The sequence below is a fragment of the Lagopus leucura genome, unplaced genomic scaffold, assembly GCF_019238085.1.
Source record: "Lagopus leucura isolate 7727_CA_CO unplaced genomic scaffold, USGS_WTPT01 Super-Scaffold_100001, whole genome shotgun sequence".
Classification (NCBI taxonomy): domain Eukaryota; kingdom Metazoa; phylum Chordata; class Aves; order Galliformes; family Phasianidae; genus Lagopus; species Lagopus leucura.
Genome location: NW_024962262.1, coordinates 11,551,559 through 11,568,883, shown reverse-complemented (window position 1 = coordinate 11,568,883; position 17,325 = coordinate 11,551,559). Strand labels below are relative to the sequence as shown.

Below are 17,325 nucleotides of genomic sequence, written 5' to 3'. Positions count from 1 at the left end.
TTTCATGTGTCCAAGTTTTTCAGTCATCTCCATGGAGGGCAGCTCGTACACATCTGACTGCATCTCCTGCCTGAGAAAGCAACTCCCTGTGCTTTGAGAGAAAGAATGCAGGAGCTTGGCTCTGTTCTGCTTAAGGTAATGCTGCTATAGAATACTGCTTGGAAGAAAAGGAACTCTGAATTGTCTCCTGCTGTAGGTCGCAGTACTCATGGCTGCTAACCCCTGTGGTTGAGCTTCTTGAGCTTTAATCTGCTTGTTTCTTTGGTTCAACCCATTCTGTGCTGTTGTAAATAACTAAAACTAGGAAACAGCAAGAAAGCAGACATGAAGAGATTCTGTTGATGTTGGTGGAATATAGGGTGTGGGCATTTGCTACATGGGCACACTTTGTGTAGGTTTGGGAATACTTCAGGAGCTGGAAATACCAAACTAGAGCAAAGGAGAGTAATTTTCCTTTGGTGGCAAGCTGAAATGATAGCATTGGTTCTATACAATAACAAGGAAGAGGAAAGGAATGTGCCTGAATGTTCACCATGTTAGTTGTTTTAACTTTACGCTGCAAGATCTTTTTCTCCACTGCTGTTTGTGCCTGGCTTGTATCACCACTGTCCTGTCTTTGAGCTGGATGTAGCATGTTTTTGTTTGCTGAATGAGGCACCCATCAAATTACAATGTCATGAACATCATTCTTCTTCAACCCTTGAAAGTCAAAACATGGTAGCTCAGGTAGCTGTAATAGCCTAGTAATAAACGTGGCGTGAAAGAATCTTCTCATTTCATAGTACAGGAAGAACAGTGTTTTCTGTGTCACTTCATATACCTCCTCCCATCTTCTTTTCTACTCCTAAGCAGATCTAATGCATGAAAATTTTCTTCAGTGTTGTCCTCAGTTCTTTATTTCCAGTTACAACTTTTGTTAGTAATTTTTTTGTATTTAGGTTGGAGTCCTCACAAAACTCTCTGCATCCTCAGTAAATGACACCATCATGCTGTTGTTTGCTTTAAGTCATCAAATCAAGGCTAAATCTTAGATTTCAAAATCTTTTTCCAACCCTTCAGGGATGCTCTTTCTTTTCTGCTGGTTGCTTGTATTTTTCATCCAGGTTTTCAGTGGATCATATCTTTATTAGAAAATCTTCTTTTGCCTTGACAAATGTAGTCTTGTCATTACGTGTCCCAAGTGCTGCTGTAAATATCAGTTTCCAAATTTATTCCTTTGCTTTTTAAACTTCCTCCTTCAATTTAAAGCAGTAAAGATAAGCTATCTGTCTTTGTTTTCAAGGCCCATCAAGACTACTTCTACCTGATACTTTTCCTTCAATATCAAGAGGTTGACTAATCTTGATCAACATATGATGCCAGCTTCCATCATTCAGTTGTTAAATTTTCACACTGGATACTTTCTCCTCAGCTGCCTCTCATGTACTGATTGACTCCTCCATGAACAGAACTGTTTGCTGTCTTCCTTTAATATCTTCTTAGAAGCTTTATGTACTATGAAATTTATGACAATCCAACTAGAAAATAAGTGTGTTGTACAAGTATACTAATACCAATGCTTGTCACAGTAATACTTTGCCTTTGTACTCTGCAGTAATCTCTGTTGTCTCTACGTAGAATTCAAGCATGTAGACTTTTTGTTGTATGCTTATTCAGCATAACGAGAAGTGATCCAGGCTGTAGCCTTCTAGGATTTGTTGTATTACAAATAAATAATAATGAATACTCAGTAGATACTGCAGTGTAGCCATTGGATTCTGCTGAGCCTTGAGTCACATCATACTTGATGCAGAGATAAGGTGATCCAAATAGAGGCCTCACAAAAGGGAGAGAAGTGAGTTTCAGCCAACACAGAGGTCTTCTCAGCTGTCAAACCCAAGTCAGTATCTACTGGCATTGTGTCCAGAAAGCATCCCTCTTTATCTTCTCCACAGCAGTAACAGCAGACTCTCCCTCCTCAGAGGAAGTTAATGTGAGTATTACAAAATTCTCCAGTGTATACAAGAGATTAAAGGACTTCATATACTTCCATAGTGTCCTTCTGCTCCTTAGTGCATTCCCTTCCTGACACAGCTTCTCTTGGCACAGAAATCTTGAATAACCACAGGCCATTCTGTTGGTCAGTCCTTGTCAAATGCCACTTGGTTCTCTGTTGAGAAGGAGCCCACACTAGTTTTGATTCAGTATCTAGGTACATTTTTGCCTCATACTGCTCTGTTTCCCTGGTACCTTGAAGATAATGATTATTCAGAAGAGTGGTAAGTGTGAATTGCAACAGGAATTCTTCAGGTATGTCAGTGTTTCTGGAAGTGGGCCTGCATGTGTCCCTTTTCCTTCTTTCAAAGTGACACCAAAATGGCAGCGTACAGATGATAATAGAGATGATGAAATGTTAGTGCTTTGCTGATAGAGAGACGATAGATTGGTCTATTGGGCTCTATATGCTAACTAGTCAAATAAGTTAAATTTATCAGGCTAAACCATAAAATGTAATTACAAATGGTTCCATATCTGAATAGGAGAAGCCTGGCAAGAGCTCTGAACGAGCTGACAGAGTGGACACAGTACTGCAGTACTGAAGTGTACTGTAGTGGCTATACAGCTGAGAAGCTCGATAGTAACAAGAGTTTTCAGTTTTCAGAGTATGGTCTGGATAAGCTTAACATTAGGCCATCATGCATACGCTGTGTTTTTAACTTCCATCAAGAGCTAACTTTTTAGCAAACTATCTAGAGAATCCAGTAGAACGGGGACTGCTCTTGATTTTGTTTAGATTAGTAACAGGACTTAGTTGACAAAGTAACTATAGGAAAGACAATTGGTAGTGGCAGATATCAAACTGAAGTTTGTCACTTTTGTGTGAGAGAAAATGATGAAAATAAATAAACAATCCAGTATTGTTTAACTGTAAAAAGGAATTGCATACCAATGAAGAAATCGTTCAAGTAAAAATTATAAGAGGCCATGAGAGACACAGAGTGTTTGTTTTCTAATTCTGATCCAAGTGAATAAGAATTCATGACAACTGAGAAGTAAGGGAAGTTACTAGGAATAAATAGACGTTTTTCAAAGAGTCAAATTCAAACAAGCAAAGAAGAGAAGAGCTTCCCATTCTGGGAAGCTGAGTGTAGATCTGTTGTAAGGAGGGACAAAAAGATTTTGAGGAGAAACAGGCTAAAAGCAAAAAGTAAAATCTATAAGCGTTAATTTTTCAGTTAATTCTGTTAGCAGGACACTGAGTTTAAGAGAGAGAATATTTAAAGGCAAAGCCATTGCAGAAAGAAACATATGGACAAACCCTTGCATTGGCAGTTCATTCCAGGGAGATTAGGAACAGTCCCATATAAAAGTTGTTCTTTATAAGAAATATTTCAATTTTTAAATACCAATAAAAGATTCTTGAACAACTTGATTAAATAGGCACTAGCAGATTGCCAGATAGCACGTTGTTCCTTCAGTAGTTCTAGAGAAATTCAGAAATGAAACTGGTTATCTGTGAACTGTGTTGTATAATCCATCATTTAAATTGGTGTTGCTGACAAAGGAATGGAAAGCAGCAAATGTGACACCATTTAAAAAGGTCTCTAGGGATGATTGTGGACTAATGTACTAATAAGTCTGACTTCCATGGCAGGCAAAATGCCAGCAAATGTGTTGAAGAATATAATTACTAGGAACATGGATACCTTTTTGTACAAGGTAGTTTTGTCTTATGGCTTTGCTTATTACTTGAAGCAGTAAACAGATACATGGGAGTAGGTCACCCAAAATTTTTTTTAAAAGGTCTGTCACCAAAGAGTGTTAACACAGTGAAGTGTTGAGATGTGTAAGATTCCTTGTGGATTAATAAATGGTTACAAGATAAAGACTATAGCAACTAAGGGGTGGTTTTAATGACACCACCTGCCAGCAGTTTGTACTGGCACATTTTCTGGTCCACCTGTCCCTAAATGGTATGAAAAAGTGCAGTGATAATGCTTAGAGATGATAAAAGGCTACTGTGCATTTGGAGTCAGAGCTGACGTTGGCCCTGAAGAGTTGCAGAAGGATCTCACAGCACGGGCTGTGGTACTGCAGGAGCTATAGCCATCCCAGAGGCCAGGTATGGCTGACCCACTGTTAAACCAGACCTGTCAGCAGAGAGGGTCATCTCCTCCTCATCTGCCAGCTCCGCAGGCTGCAGCCAGCCCTGCCGTTCAGGAGGCAGGGACTTGCAGCTGTTCTAACAGGGACTGCAGCGTGGAAGTTCTACTTCCCTATTTCTTAGGGTTTCACAGCCTTAGGTGAGCTTGAAATTCAGACTTTGATCTTGGAATTCCTGCCTGTCACAGAGGTGAAGTTTAATTGTTAAGCTGATGGGTGCTGTCTGGGTGCTGTGAAAATCCTGGTTTCTCAAGCCCCTTCCTAATGTTTGTGTGGATTTTTAGCAGCTCCTGCTGATTTCCTGAAGTCATTCTGGATGGAGTTGAGGCAAAATGGTACTTAAAACAAAGGAGTCATGCTGGCATACTAGTCAGTTTTGAGCACTGATGAGAATTATGAACAATATAGACATGGATGATGAAGATGTGGCATAGCTATTGTGCAGTAACTGAATCAGGATTCTTCTTTTTGGAAGAACATTGGCTAAGGAGTAATAACGTAAGGAAGATCTCTGAAACCATGAATATGGGGAAGTATTTAATAGCAGACGCTAACTCTCTATTTCTTAGAACAGAATAACAAGGAGCCCTTGGTCACTGTTTTCTGTATCTTAGGTGTCCTTTAAGACAGCAGAAGGTACCAGTTTCATCTGCCGTAGCTTTGTGGCACAAAACTGCACATCTCTGTTTGCCCTGGATCAGCCGTGGCCAAAATGCAACCCGTGTAGAATTACAGCTTTTCTGTAAATAAAAGTTTGTAGGCCTTATTGTCTGATGATAAATTTTTAAATATGAATCAAATGTAAATTGGAACCTGAATATATATATATACATATATTTATAGATTTTTAAACTATGCTTCTGTCTAATCCTGTGTCTGTAATGTTATGGTCATATTGGCCTTGCTTCTGTTTACAAATGTATGGCCAAAGGCGAATGTCAGTTTGGTGCTACTTCAGAAAGCCAGAAGCAAATAGCAGGTCCTAAAATCAATCTCAGGGGAAATCAGATAGAAGAGCAGAAATGTTTAAAACAGCAACCAGAAGGTCTGGAGGGAGGGAGGGAGGGAGGAAGCAGGGAACATCATCGTATTTCTGAAATAGCAGGAATGGTTTCCAAGCTGTGGTCTGCTAACCCCTGATGGGCTACAAGGCTTTGATAAGTTGAACAGCAATTGGGCTAAACCATATCTAATGGTGTTTTAAACAGCCCCTTCAATTAAAAGTTTTATCAGATGGGCGTGTGCTGTTTTGTGAAAAATGTTAAGGGCTGACAGCAATCACTTGCTCCAGAAATTTGGGCTCTGCTCTTCTGGTGTGTATGAAAAGGTAGAGAGCGCTGCCTGCTTTTTCAACATCACATAGGCCACGTGCCTCTGCAGGAGAAGCAGCAGCAAGAGGTTCCCAGAGGGAGCCAGGAGGATCAAGCTGGTAGCAGTAACCTTCTGTTCCACCACGTCCTTCCCAGGAACTAGTAACAGAACTGATGCTTTTTTAACTGTTGCCTTGTCCTGAGTATCACCAACAGTCTTTGCTCCTCTTCCTTTCCATCTTTCCATAGTGGATTTAGTGGCTTGAGAAGTGAGGATTGGATCCCCATCGCACAAAGATTAGACTTCTCAATGAAATGAAAAAACATATACAGCTTTGAATGCTTATCTGATTTTCTATCAACATTAGCAGATGCAAACTTTTCTTATGAGTATTAGCTCGTCTTATTACAAGATCAGTTTATCACTCTAAAAAAATCCGCTTCTGTTTGACTGCACTCTTTAATTTATATAAGCTGCCTGCATGGTAATTGTAAAAACCTTCCTCTTCCTCCTATCAAGCCTCCTATTCTTAATATCCACACTGACAATTTTCCAGAATCGTAATGTATTTATATTAGCTATGCTTTCAGTTGCCCCAATGTAGGTTACTTTCTGTCGTCATAAATACCATACAAGCACATCAATAAATAATTCGCAGAGATTATATCTTTTCCAACATATTGTGCATCTTTTTAGTAACCACAGTGGTGTTGAAGTGGAGAAAATATTATTATAAATCATAAATTCAAATTATAAATCTTATTCAAATGGTATAAATGTGTTTATCCTGAAGGAGTCTATTGTCTAATCTAAAATTAGATTGTAGCATATGTATTATATGAAATGTAAACAAAATAGTACTGGAAACAAAAGTTACAGTAATAATGTTGTAAGGGAATTCAAGTAGTTTGTCAGGCTAGCGTGCTCTGTGTAACCCTTTTTTGTTGCATCTTTCCTATTCCTGTTTTTTTGATACATATGTAGGAAGTGAGTTTTGTGAATGCTTTTATATGGTTGTTATTAATATTATATTATTATTACTAAATGTCTTTTGCTAACTGATATGATTCTGCAGTTACCTTTCAGTGTTCTAATATGCAATGTGCATATGGTTGGTTTGTCTTGTTCACGTGCACAGAGCTAAGCTGGGTATAAGGTCAGAAGGAAATCTTTGCCTTGTGTCAGTAAGAAACAAGAGAGGAGAGTGTTTTTCTACCACTTTAGCATGGAAAAAAGTTATTTACCAGTGTTGTCTGGGGGTGATTGGAGAGGATAAATATGCCTATAAGCAAGGCATATGGGTACAGAAGCAGTGATGGGGTATACGGGTAGGGCTGAAGATCAGTGTATAGGAGTAAAGATTTAGTGGCAGGGATCAGGAAAGGATTCCTGTAGGAGCTGGAGAGGTCACAGCTGGATAAATGCATTGGGGTCAGCTGGAAGTCAGTGCCCCAAAAATGGCTATGGCTCTCCACCACAGGCTCACTGCACACTTTCCCTACCTGTTCTCTCCCATGTCTTCTGGAATCCCAGCTTCTTGTCTGATTGTGAACTGGAAACCTTACTTTCCTGCTTACTCCAGAAACAAGGACACACACTAGTACAAAAGGCCCCTCAAACCCCTCCTGGGAGCACAATAATGCCTCTGCTTCACCAGATAGTTTGCATCTTCTCCAAGTGGGATGTAACCCATCATTTGAAATCTGCTCATCAAAGAGGAGTTCGTTCACTCTTCTTCCCCCTATTCGTTAGAATGTGACAATTTTTTTTTTTTCCTTTGTGCTGAAATACAGCTTTTTTGATAATGTTTAACTTACCAAGAAGCAGAACAGTTCAGGATTTCTAGAGCCTAATCTAATTCACAATTCCTTGTGATCTAGGACCTGCTTAAAAAAAAAATAAAAAAATCCAGTGGATGATTGCACCTACTGCTGATACGTTGAAGCTTTCTGACAATATGCTTCATTTTTTTAATTACTATTTTGCAGCCCACTTGAAAATTGTTCATGAAACCGCAAGACTCTGCAGAGAGATTGAGAGCCACTTTCTAAGGGGATATCTTTAAATGCAAGTTACTGTGTTGGTGGTTTTTTGAAATTCAGGTGTTGGGTTTTTTTCTTTTATCCCATCTGTGAAACACCAAAGTGTTGATAACCATCTGTGAAACAACATTTGATGTAATGGCTATGACACTGCTTTAGAAATCTTGTGAAATAGATTGTGTGGTTAGAAGAGCTGACATCTAAAAATGTATGTCATGGATGTAGGTAATAAATGTTGCTTGGGAACTGTTGCAGGGGAAAAAGAACTTGATTTGTGTACAATATACTGATCTTAACTTTTTAGCTCTTTAAAATCTCTTTCTTAGTATTTCCCTGTATGTTCGTTGTAAAGTATTTAAAGATACGAGTCATTGCATTTGCCAAAGTATTCAGTGCATCATTTAAAATTACTACCAAAGGAGAGAGGTGGATTCACTTCACATAACAGCTAAGCATAAAAATAATGATTTGGAAATAATCGTGTGGTTCCAAAGCAGTAAAAATCATTTTGTTTTTCTATATGAGCAGAGCTCTGTGCAGAACGGTGATCTCATTCTACCTTACCAGATTACAGTTACCTACGTAGATTTTCAGTACTAAACTTTATCCTGGTGATTTTGTAACTTTATTCAGAAAAAGGGAGAAATGCAAACACTTAAATTTTAAGTAATCGCTCTTTGTCCGTGGTAAAAGATTGCAAGCACAAGCTTAGTATTTCCCCCCAGGATTGGATTCATAGTCTTTCAAGTTTTGCAATTACAGGGAATGTGCAGGTGAATAGGGAAAAGCAAATGTGAAAGGAAAAAAAATCAGATGGAGAGGAGGAAATTTCCCTTCCTTTATTTTACTTCCTTTAGTTTTCCTGGAGAAAAGAAGGCTGGGGGGTGACCTCCAACCTTTCAATACCTAAAGGGAAGGAGGAGAACCAACTCTTTGAAAGGGTAGATAATAGCAGGACAAGGGGAAATGATTTTAAGTTGAGGGAGGGAAGATTTAATTTGGATGTCAGGGGGAAGTTCTTTACAGAGAGAGTGGTGAGGTGCTGGAACAGGCTGCCCAGAGAGGCTGTGGATGCCCTGTCCCTGGTGGTGTTCAAGGCCAGGTTGGATGGGGCCCTGGGCATCCTGGTTGGTGGCCCTGCATGTGGTGGGGGGTTGGAGATTCGTGATCCTCGAGGTCCCTTCCAACCCAGGCCATTCTGTGATTCTGTGATTTACAGAAGGAAGGGCAAGATGAAAGTGTGTAATGAGCACAGGAGAAATAACAGGGTGAAAAGGGAGGAATAATGTTTAGTGCTCAGACTTGTAATGCTTTGCATTTGCGTGGAAGATAGATTGAGATTTCTGCTTTCTGCTTTCTGACTAACTGCTGTGCTGAGATGTACTTTATTCCATGTCCATTTTTGCCTTCCTGTGGTTGCTTCTAAGAAAGGGTTGAAATGATCTTTCTGAGGCAACCTCAATCGCAAAGTGCACTATCTCCCTCATTGTTCTGTCTTCCTAACCTAGCCATCTAAAAACACTGCTGGAAACACAAATAATAAAAAAGCCAGTTATATATATATATATATATATTTGCTATTGTTAATTCCACTCACTGGCATTTGGGACAGAGGACAGCATACAGAAAGGCTGTAACACTGAACGGTGGCAAAAATTCTGTGCAAAACCTTGTTGTAATAACGATGGAAGTGAAAATTAGCCTTGTTTTTCAAGTTGTTTTTTTTGTCAAGTTCTTGTCCACACCGTGTTCGAGGCTGTTCATTCTAGATGGAACACTTATAGTCAATACTTTATATACCATCCTCAAAGAGCAATGTGAAATATAAGTGATTGTCTAAATCCAGAAGAGGTTTATCCATCTCTACATCAGTTTGTCAGAATTTAAATGGAAAGTGAGACTGAACAGGAAACTGTAAATATATTAAAATATATTATAAAAATATAAATGCATGAACTCTAACTGCTAATTTATCATCATTCAACCAGACTAGGCGAAGTCACTTCATAAGCAAATGTAGGTATAGATCAACAGACTACTCACATGAGCCTTTGTTACAGGTTAGACATCAGTGTATGGATTTCATCCATGATCTGTAATAAAATAACATAAATTAGGAAGATGGCAAAAAAGGTTTAATTCATTAGTTTGTTCATTTGTATGTCTACATGTTTCTAAAGAGTATATATGGCCTTAAAGCAGAGTAAATTGGGAAAGTATGGGTTTTTTTTTAACTGCACAATTAATGTTTAAATAGCGAGTAGTTCTGGTCTTCGTGAGTTATAATGCTAAAAACTTGTTTATTTTTAAACAAACCTCCTGTTTTCTTCCATTCACTTGGTGCTATGCATAAAACACCTTAGCTGTCCACCTGAGCACCACTTCAGTGTCACTGAGCCCTTACCTGATGCACGGCAGAGTGCATCCCTACAACAGAAACAGAACAGAAATGGGTGGTGCAAGGACAGCACTTACGGTGCCAATTCACGATTAATTTTTGGGTGATAACATCTACTTCTTGGAAGGTAGAACAACTCAGTATTAATTTCTACTAATAGAAAGATACAGGCCTTCGTAAGAATTACACTACGAATTGCTGTGTTACAGGATTCATTTTCATGTGCAGTGTCTGTGCCATTGCACAGGAGAATTTGGACAGCAGTCTGTAAGGGCACCCAGTAACGGTAAGAAGACTGAAAAACTAATGTAGCTGTGCTCTGTTCATTCAAAAAGGAAATTGAAATTAAAAGCAGACACAACTTTGGGAAGTTCTAGATAACAGACTTCATGTTGTATGTTAAATTTAGCTGCTATCATTATGTTGCTTTGCATTAGCGTTGTACTATTTTCCATCAAAGGTCTGTCGTTCTTTAGATGATGTAAACTCTTCAGTGCAGAATCGTATTTCAAGCAGGGTAATATTTAGGTTTTAAAGACATCTTTTTAATTGCATTGACAGATCCATGTTGTCCTTACATAATAGGCAGGATTGGGGTGACTGTATCCTGAAATAGTCATTAAAAACATAGAGTAAATTGCAAGACCATTACGTCTCCAAGGTGGTATGAATTATGGTGTGGCGGTGGTGGTATGGATTATGGCTCAGACTTGCTATGCAAAAAAGTGCACACTGTGAACACTGTCCTGTTGGGGTGCATTGCACATTCCCCAGAGCAGTGCTCAGGAGGAAGCTCCCGTTCCCATCCTCTTTTCTCACTATTTATGCTTTGGTACTGCAGTTCTCTAAGACCAGTGTCTTGCTTTTGCATCAGGGCTGGCAATCTGGTGTACATGGGATAAAAGGCTTATGCCTTCAAACTTGCTCCTGTAGCTTTTGCACAGAGACAGGACTATATATCAACATTAAAACCACTCCTTCACCCTTGACTCCTGTCTTTATAGCTCATTTAAAGTAACCATTACAATCTAAGTATCCTATTTGTAAATAATCACTGAATTTAGTGGCAAATGACTGAAATATCAGCAGTGCCATTGTAAGTATCAGATCCATGTGGTATTCCCTGAATCACATTCTTAATCTTGGGAATATAGAATCCCAGTCATGCCAAGCTTTGATTTTAGATTACAGGAGTTAAGCTTAAGTCCCCAGTAGTACATAGATTTGCCTAACAGAAGAGCAAACTTAATTTTGACTGGATCAGAATTCTTTTTTTGTGCTCAATATATTAATGTTTGGTAATAATAATTAAACAGCAGCAACAAAAACCCATGACGCAAACATACTGCATATTCTGTGCAGGTGAAAGCTGTTACTAAATTTTGCTTGTTCGGAATAAAGAAAGTTGAAAATGTGCTCTCTTTCGTATTACTTTAATCTTAGTGTCGTTACCTGTAAGTATTCAGCGTATCTGTGCTCACAAAACCTAGTGAACGTCAAGAAATTAATAACATTCCAAAGATATGGTTCAGAGTCTGAGATTTAAGCCTTAGGATGGGATGAATCGCCCTCTGGAGGTGCCCGTTTCAGTCTACTGGCTTCACAGGAATCCTGCCTTAACTGCCTAGCTTAAACTAAAAGTGAAGTGAGTGGACTGTCACCAGAGGAGAGGAGTAACTAAGCCATGCTGGGTCTTTTCTGTAAACCTTTCTATTTGTTATGAATAGCTACCTTATTCCTCACCTTTATTTGTCACTCTTCTTCTTGCACCACTTATAAAATAAGTACAATTGTTACTGTCACTATTTTTTGTGTATTTCCTGCTTGTTTTTTCTTTTCTTGTCCCATCTTATTATCTTTCTCTGTCTTTTTATCTTTCCCTGGCTTTTTTAGCTACCATCTTTTCTGAAGCTTCTCATTTGCTCCCTCTCTGATCATCCTGCCTCCTGTCCTGAGAGCACTGTCCTAACTTCTGATCTGGATGACTGCTGACCATTTCCTCTGATGCTGATATCAGTATTTTCCGTGAGAGACAGTACTGTAGTGAAGAGACAGAAAGAGAAGATGGCACTCCTGTGATTTTATTTTTGTACCGTTTTGAATCATCTAGAAGTATTGCTGTGACTGCAAATTAAGTGTGCTGGTTTCCTAATGAACTTGTAATTTAAAGATGTTTGTAGAAATGTAAAATCAAATGTGAACCCACATTAAAGTAATTTAAATTTAACAAAATATAGCATTAGTCTGTTTTTGTTTTTTTTTTTTGGTAAATATGGAGACATGGCTCACTTGCAGAAAGTGGGTTATACCTTAAAGGTTGTGGACTAGCAAATTCTGACTTATTGAAGGATAAAATTATTTTCCTCCTCCCTACAGTAGTACTTTCTTTATTCAGACCCATTGCTTAAAAATCTCTCCTTCTGTTAAGTTTGTTTCCTTCTCTATCTTCTCTTTTTTTACTTCCTTTTACTAGCTCAAGTTTCCTGTTCCTTTTTGCACCGGACTTTCCAAACCCTCTTGGTTCAAAACCAGTCCATTTTTCTCTCACATATACATCCATCAGTTTAAACAACTGTCTTAAGCATGATCAGATGTGCCATTTCAGGACTTCCAATAGATAAGAAACTCAAGCACTCAGTGACAGCAGTTTATTTTATGCCACACATGCCTCACGGGAATCCACATCAGTGGCATAATAATTATGGACAGGCATGAACATTCCCATAAAAATACAAATTTAAGGTATTGGTTCAGTATAGGATTGCTAACTTAAAAGGAGCATCTGAAAGAAAGCAAACATTCTGCCTTCATAATTGGCGTTGCAGGAGCATTTAGATTTTATTTGCAGATAGATCAAAGAGGAAATGCTAGCACAAAGAGTGCTTTGTATTGACAGTAATGGAAACAGTTAAAGTAACAAAAAAAGAAGGACAACTAGAAGATGTACATCCATAAAAGTAGTTGATCTTTTTTTATAAATCATGCTTGTTACAGCAGAAATCTGCAATAAAAGTTAATGTTTTCTGAGGGGTAGATACATACACATTTTGTAATCTTTACTAAATGTTCTTTGCACAATCTGAACTCCTTGGATTTGACATAGTACAGTGAAAGGAAAGCTAAGTACATGATAAAATAGTGACATTTTGGAATTTTTCTGATATGTACAATATGGTTCTGCAGCCTCTCCTGGTACTTAGATAGCTTACAGTAATGATAGCAACTTATGACAAAATGCTTGGGTGTGGTTGAGCATATCATTTGTGATGCCCAGAAGTTTTAAACCAGTGTAATTACAAGAATTCTGCGTAATTTTGAGTCCATTAAAAAAGCTTTTTTTTTTTTTTAAATGTCAGATTCATTTTCTGAGTATGAGGTTGACGTGCTATACAAGAATTAGAAAGCAGAGCAATGCTGGACCCAGAAGTAGTTATATGGAGGACGGGGTTTTGGGTTGTATAGTAACACTGGTAAGTTTTTTATTAGAATGGATCTGCTGCAATTAATTTTATTGAATGAACCATACAAACATTATCCATGGAGTGAGAAAGAAAGACCTCTAAAAACTATGTAAAGCCTATTAGTATTATCCTCATATTATATAAAATGGCATGCATACAGTTAAATTATAGCTGCTGACATTCTGTCCTTTTCATTGACTATTTAATGTAATGTAATAACATCCTGAAACAGACTGTTCCTTAATATCTTTATCAGTTTTACAGTAGTTATGGAACATGGTCTTATCATGAAAAATAATATAATTTTAAGATTGGCATATTATTGTTAGAGGGAAATACATCAAACTGAATTAGCATGGGAGAATCAACTGTGTTTTTGGGAGTACTCTAATGGCATTACATAAGGTACAAAACTGTTGCTTGTTTAACCATACTACTAACCTAAAATGTAGGGCTACAGTGTGAAGACAGAAGTATTTTTACACTCAAATTTGTGTTGGGTTTTTTAATTGCAATTTCTGGGTGACAGTGTCTCAGTAAAAATAACCAGTTAAAATCTCTCTCTCTTCAACATATGAAGAATAGTGAGGAAAGCATAGCTGGAAATACTAACAAAGCAAGACAAGTTTTTCAGCAAATAAACGAATGCAGCCATAGGGAAACACTAGCAAGAATAGAATGACATTGAGCGAATACTACTACACTGAGATGTGATAATATACATAATCTAGAAACCCTTTCAGGAAATAATCATGTGAAATTAGATATTTCTGTTCATTAGCACAGCTTAGGTGCGTCTGGTCTTGAGAGGTGCAGTGCCACAACAAATTCCATGAAATGCTTTTTGATTGCATTACAAACAAGCCTGGCTAAGGCATAAATAGAATATAACTATCTGTTTCTATATAGGGAAGATCAGGTGAGGGAGCGTAATTTATAAAAACAGCCACCCTGCATGCAGCCCCTGCAGTTCCCATGGCTGGCAGGCACAGAAATAATATTATGCATGAAAATGGAAGATCCATGAAGGCTGTGATGAAGGTTTATTTCATGTGACTCTCTATAGGGCTGGGAAGAAGGACTGTGCTATGATATGAAAATAAGGGTGTGGAAAAGCTTAATGGAGGATTTTGAATTATGTGCGAGAGTGTTCCCAAATAGGCTACAAGATATTGCTAAGATAGAGAATATTTTTAATGTCATATTTATTTTATCCGAGATATAGGGTATTTTTTATTAATACTACTAGAATAAGTAATGACAGCTAATTCAGTCCTGGATCTGATAGTGATCAGGAAAAAAAACTTAACAACAAACCTAAAATGAAGACCTTAAGTATGTACAGTACTTCTAGTTCAATATATGGGCCAGAAAAGCAGGAATCACTGTGAACATCACTGGCAGAAAAATGCAAGGTTTGGGAAGTAACAGCAGAAAGCTCGTGCAGCACTAACACTGCAATAAAATGAGAATAGGGTTCCCCTGAAAACAAACGTTCAGTGAAGTAAGATACAAACTACTAAACGGCTTAAAATAAAAATGAACTGGGAATGCAGACTGTGAGTTTGCTATTGTGCAAAGATAAAACGGATTTCCCCAGTTGAAGAGGGGTCCAACTGCACCCATGGCTCAGGCTCTGTGCCGCTTCTGAGCAGGCCGAGCGCCTCTGCTGTGGCCACCAGGAGCTGATTGGGGCCTCTCCATGCCAGCAGCTCTCTGATAACAGGAGCACGAGGCGATGCACTGAGTCTCTGCCTTTATTTTCTTAGGCGTCTGTGCTAGAAAACAAAAGGGCCGTGGTGCAGCTGCAGGTGGATAGCGTGTCACAGCTCCCGTTCACACAACTGGCCATTCTGGGTGGCAGCTGTCCTTACTCCCTGCTGAGCACAATACCCAACCCGTGCTGCTCCTGGCTTCTCGGCCTGGCCCAGAAGCACACCAAAAAGCACGCTAACAGCTCAAAGCCATAGGTTGTCCCATGGCAGAGCCCAACGCACATCTGGACCCTGCTCAGCCCAGTAACACAGATCAACGAGGTGCCGCTGGCGGTGATAACAGCTGTACAGCCTGCTCTAAGATAAAGCTGCAACGGCTTGAAAGCCAGTCATCTATAGTTACCTTTCAGACTATGGTTTCTTCAACTGAAATGTCAATGAATGTATAAATTTTGATGTAAAGTGACTTAAAGATAACAAAGAAAAGCTGAAAATAAATCACTAAGCTAAAGTCAGAGAAGGACAGCAAAAGGTAAAGCAGTTGTCACTTGACTGTATTTTTAAATGAAATTGGAAAGCTGTGTAGGTGAACAAAGATTCTTTCTGAGGAAGCAAGGTTACAATAAAAAATCACTGAATCATAAAAATATTGAGGTTGGAAAAGACCACTAAGATCATCTAGTTCAACCGTCAACCCAAAGAAGTTAGCATATGACTGGGTAAATAGATTTAGTTCATTAATATAAAGCATTTTGAGTCCTATGTATGTGGAGTTCCTTCTGGGATACAAGCCTGGCATATAATGTGTTTGGTTATGGTGTTTTGTTCTTAGCCTTTTGAGAAGGATCTGATGCTGAATCGGGCATATTTCGGAGTAGTGATCTCATCCTGCACATGATGGAATAAGTGCTTTACTGAATATTTGTACAGATTTCTGAAAGGGATATGCAATAATATCTTGGGATTAATATAATCTCTGAATTACTTGGACAGTTTGCCAGTGTGTGATGTAATTACTCTTAGGTTCCAGGTCAAAGTTTGACCTAGTGAGGTCACCCGTTGTTTTCACTGTTGCTTCTGATTTTACAGGTTGTAGAAAGCTACGTGCGGAATACACAAAAAGAGGAAATAACATTACATTCATGGACTATTTTAAGACCTGGGATTAACTGCTTAACTTTAAAAACATTTAAAAAAGAAGAGAGAGAGAGAGAGAGAGAGAGAGAGAAAACATGGCAAGTTGAACAATATTAGAACATGATCTGCTAACATTCAGTTGAATACTGTCATTTTAGTTACTCAGATGTAGAGAGAGAAAACAATGTGCAGATTCTGCAGGGGGTTCAGGTCCTCTGGTGAGTGCTGAGGATCTTTATACTTGGCAAAATCGGCTCTTGAAATATCAATCTAACAAAAACTCAAGAAATGTATCAGAATGCCATCGGGGTTATAAGAAGAATGTTGTCTCTTTGTACATTACATTTGAAAATAGATAAAATTAAGGAGCTAATAATTTTTAGAGTAGTTATGTATAGTGCTGATAGCACCACATCTATAATGTTTGAGGCATTCTGGTATGAAGTGTTGCAGGCAGTTCAAAGGAAAATACCTACATTCAGCACAGGGTCACCACGTTCATGAGAACTTGCCAAATTTACTAAATTCACAAACAACTTGATTTTGCTTGATTAAAATTTCTGTATGCTTGATACTGACTACATTTATTCAGTATATAAGGGACATAAATAAATAAATTGGGCAAAATTTTAGGATGCTGCAGATCAAAATAAAGTGGCCAGAAGTTGAGAAGGAAAAAATGGGAGTAGGTGTTTGGAAACAAGTTAGTAGGAAACAATTCTTAATGTAATGCTGGGAAACAAAGAGACCATCTTAACAGCTATTCAGGCATAAATTTGTCTGCAGATTAACTAGCGTAACTTATTTGGAGAAGCAGTCCTTAAGAAGTGCAGAGCAAGTCCTTCAAGTCCTTAAGACTCGAGCAGCTTTTCTGGAGGAACTAAGTGGGCTTTTCTGGCCTTACTGTTATGCTGGCATCCATATGTGCAATGTGGTGGGGAAATATGTTCAGCAAAATCACATCTACAGTGTTAATGTCTGATTCCATGCCTTTGACTTCGGTATAGTTCTGTTTTTGCAAATAATAGAAATTATGCATCCGTAAAGGCAAGAGAACATCAGGGTGAAGAAAGTAGATTTGCATTCACGTGGATGGAGGAAAAAAAAAGCCAATGTCA

At 38.4% G+C, this 17,325-nt stretch overlaps 2 long non-coding RNA genes across 16 annotated transcripts in view; one reads left to right on the top strand and one right to left on the bottom strand.

Annotated features, from left to right (window-relative positions):
- LOC122177237 overlaps positions 1-17,325 on the top strand; it is a 60,065-nt gene that overhangs the window by 12,516 nt on the left and 30,224 nt on the right. Inside the window, exons 6-7 of one of the 15 annotated variants that reach the window (XR_006177999.1) lie at positions 10,104-10,180; positions 11,788-12,126. The exons of 10 other annotated variants lie outside the window; for them this stretch is intronic. This is a non-coding gene — a long non-coding RNA (uncharacterized LOC122177237). Of the gene's footprint in view, positions 1-1,282; positions 1,302-7,442; positions 7,873-10,103; positions 10,181-11,787; positions 12,127-13,250; positions 13,365-17,325 lie in introns of those variants that run through there. 4 more of the 15 variants (XR_006177992.1, XR_006177994.1, XR_006178000.1 and 1 more) reach the window with 4 other exon arrangements.
- The window catches only part of LOC122177240, a 37,623-nt gene that overhangs the window by 2,883 nt on the left and 17,415 nt on the right, over positions 1-17,325 (bottom strand). The window contains exon 2 of the long non-coding RNA XR_006178011.1: positions 9,540-9,589. This is a non-coding gene — a long non-coding RNA (uncharacterized LOC122177240). The remainder of the gene's footprint in view (positions 1-9,539; positions 9,590-17,325) is intronic.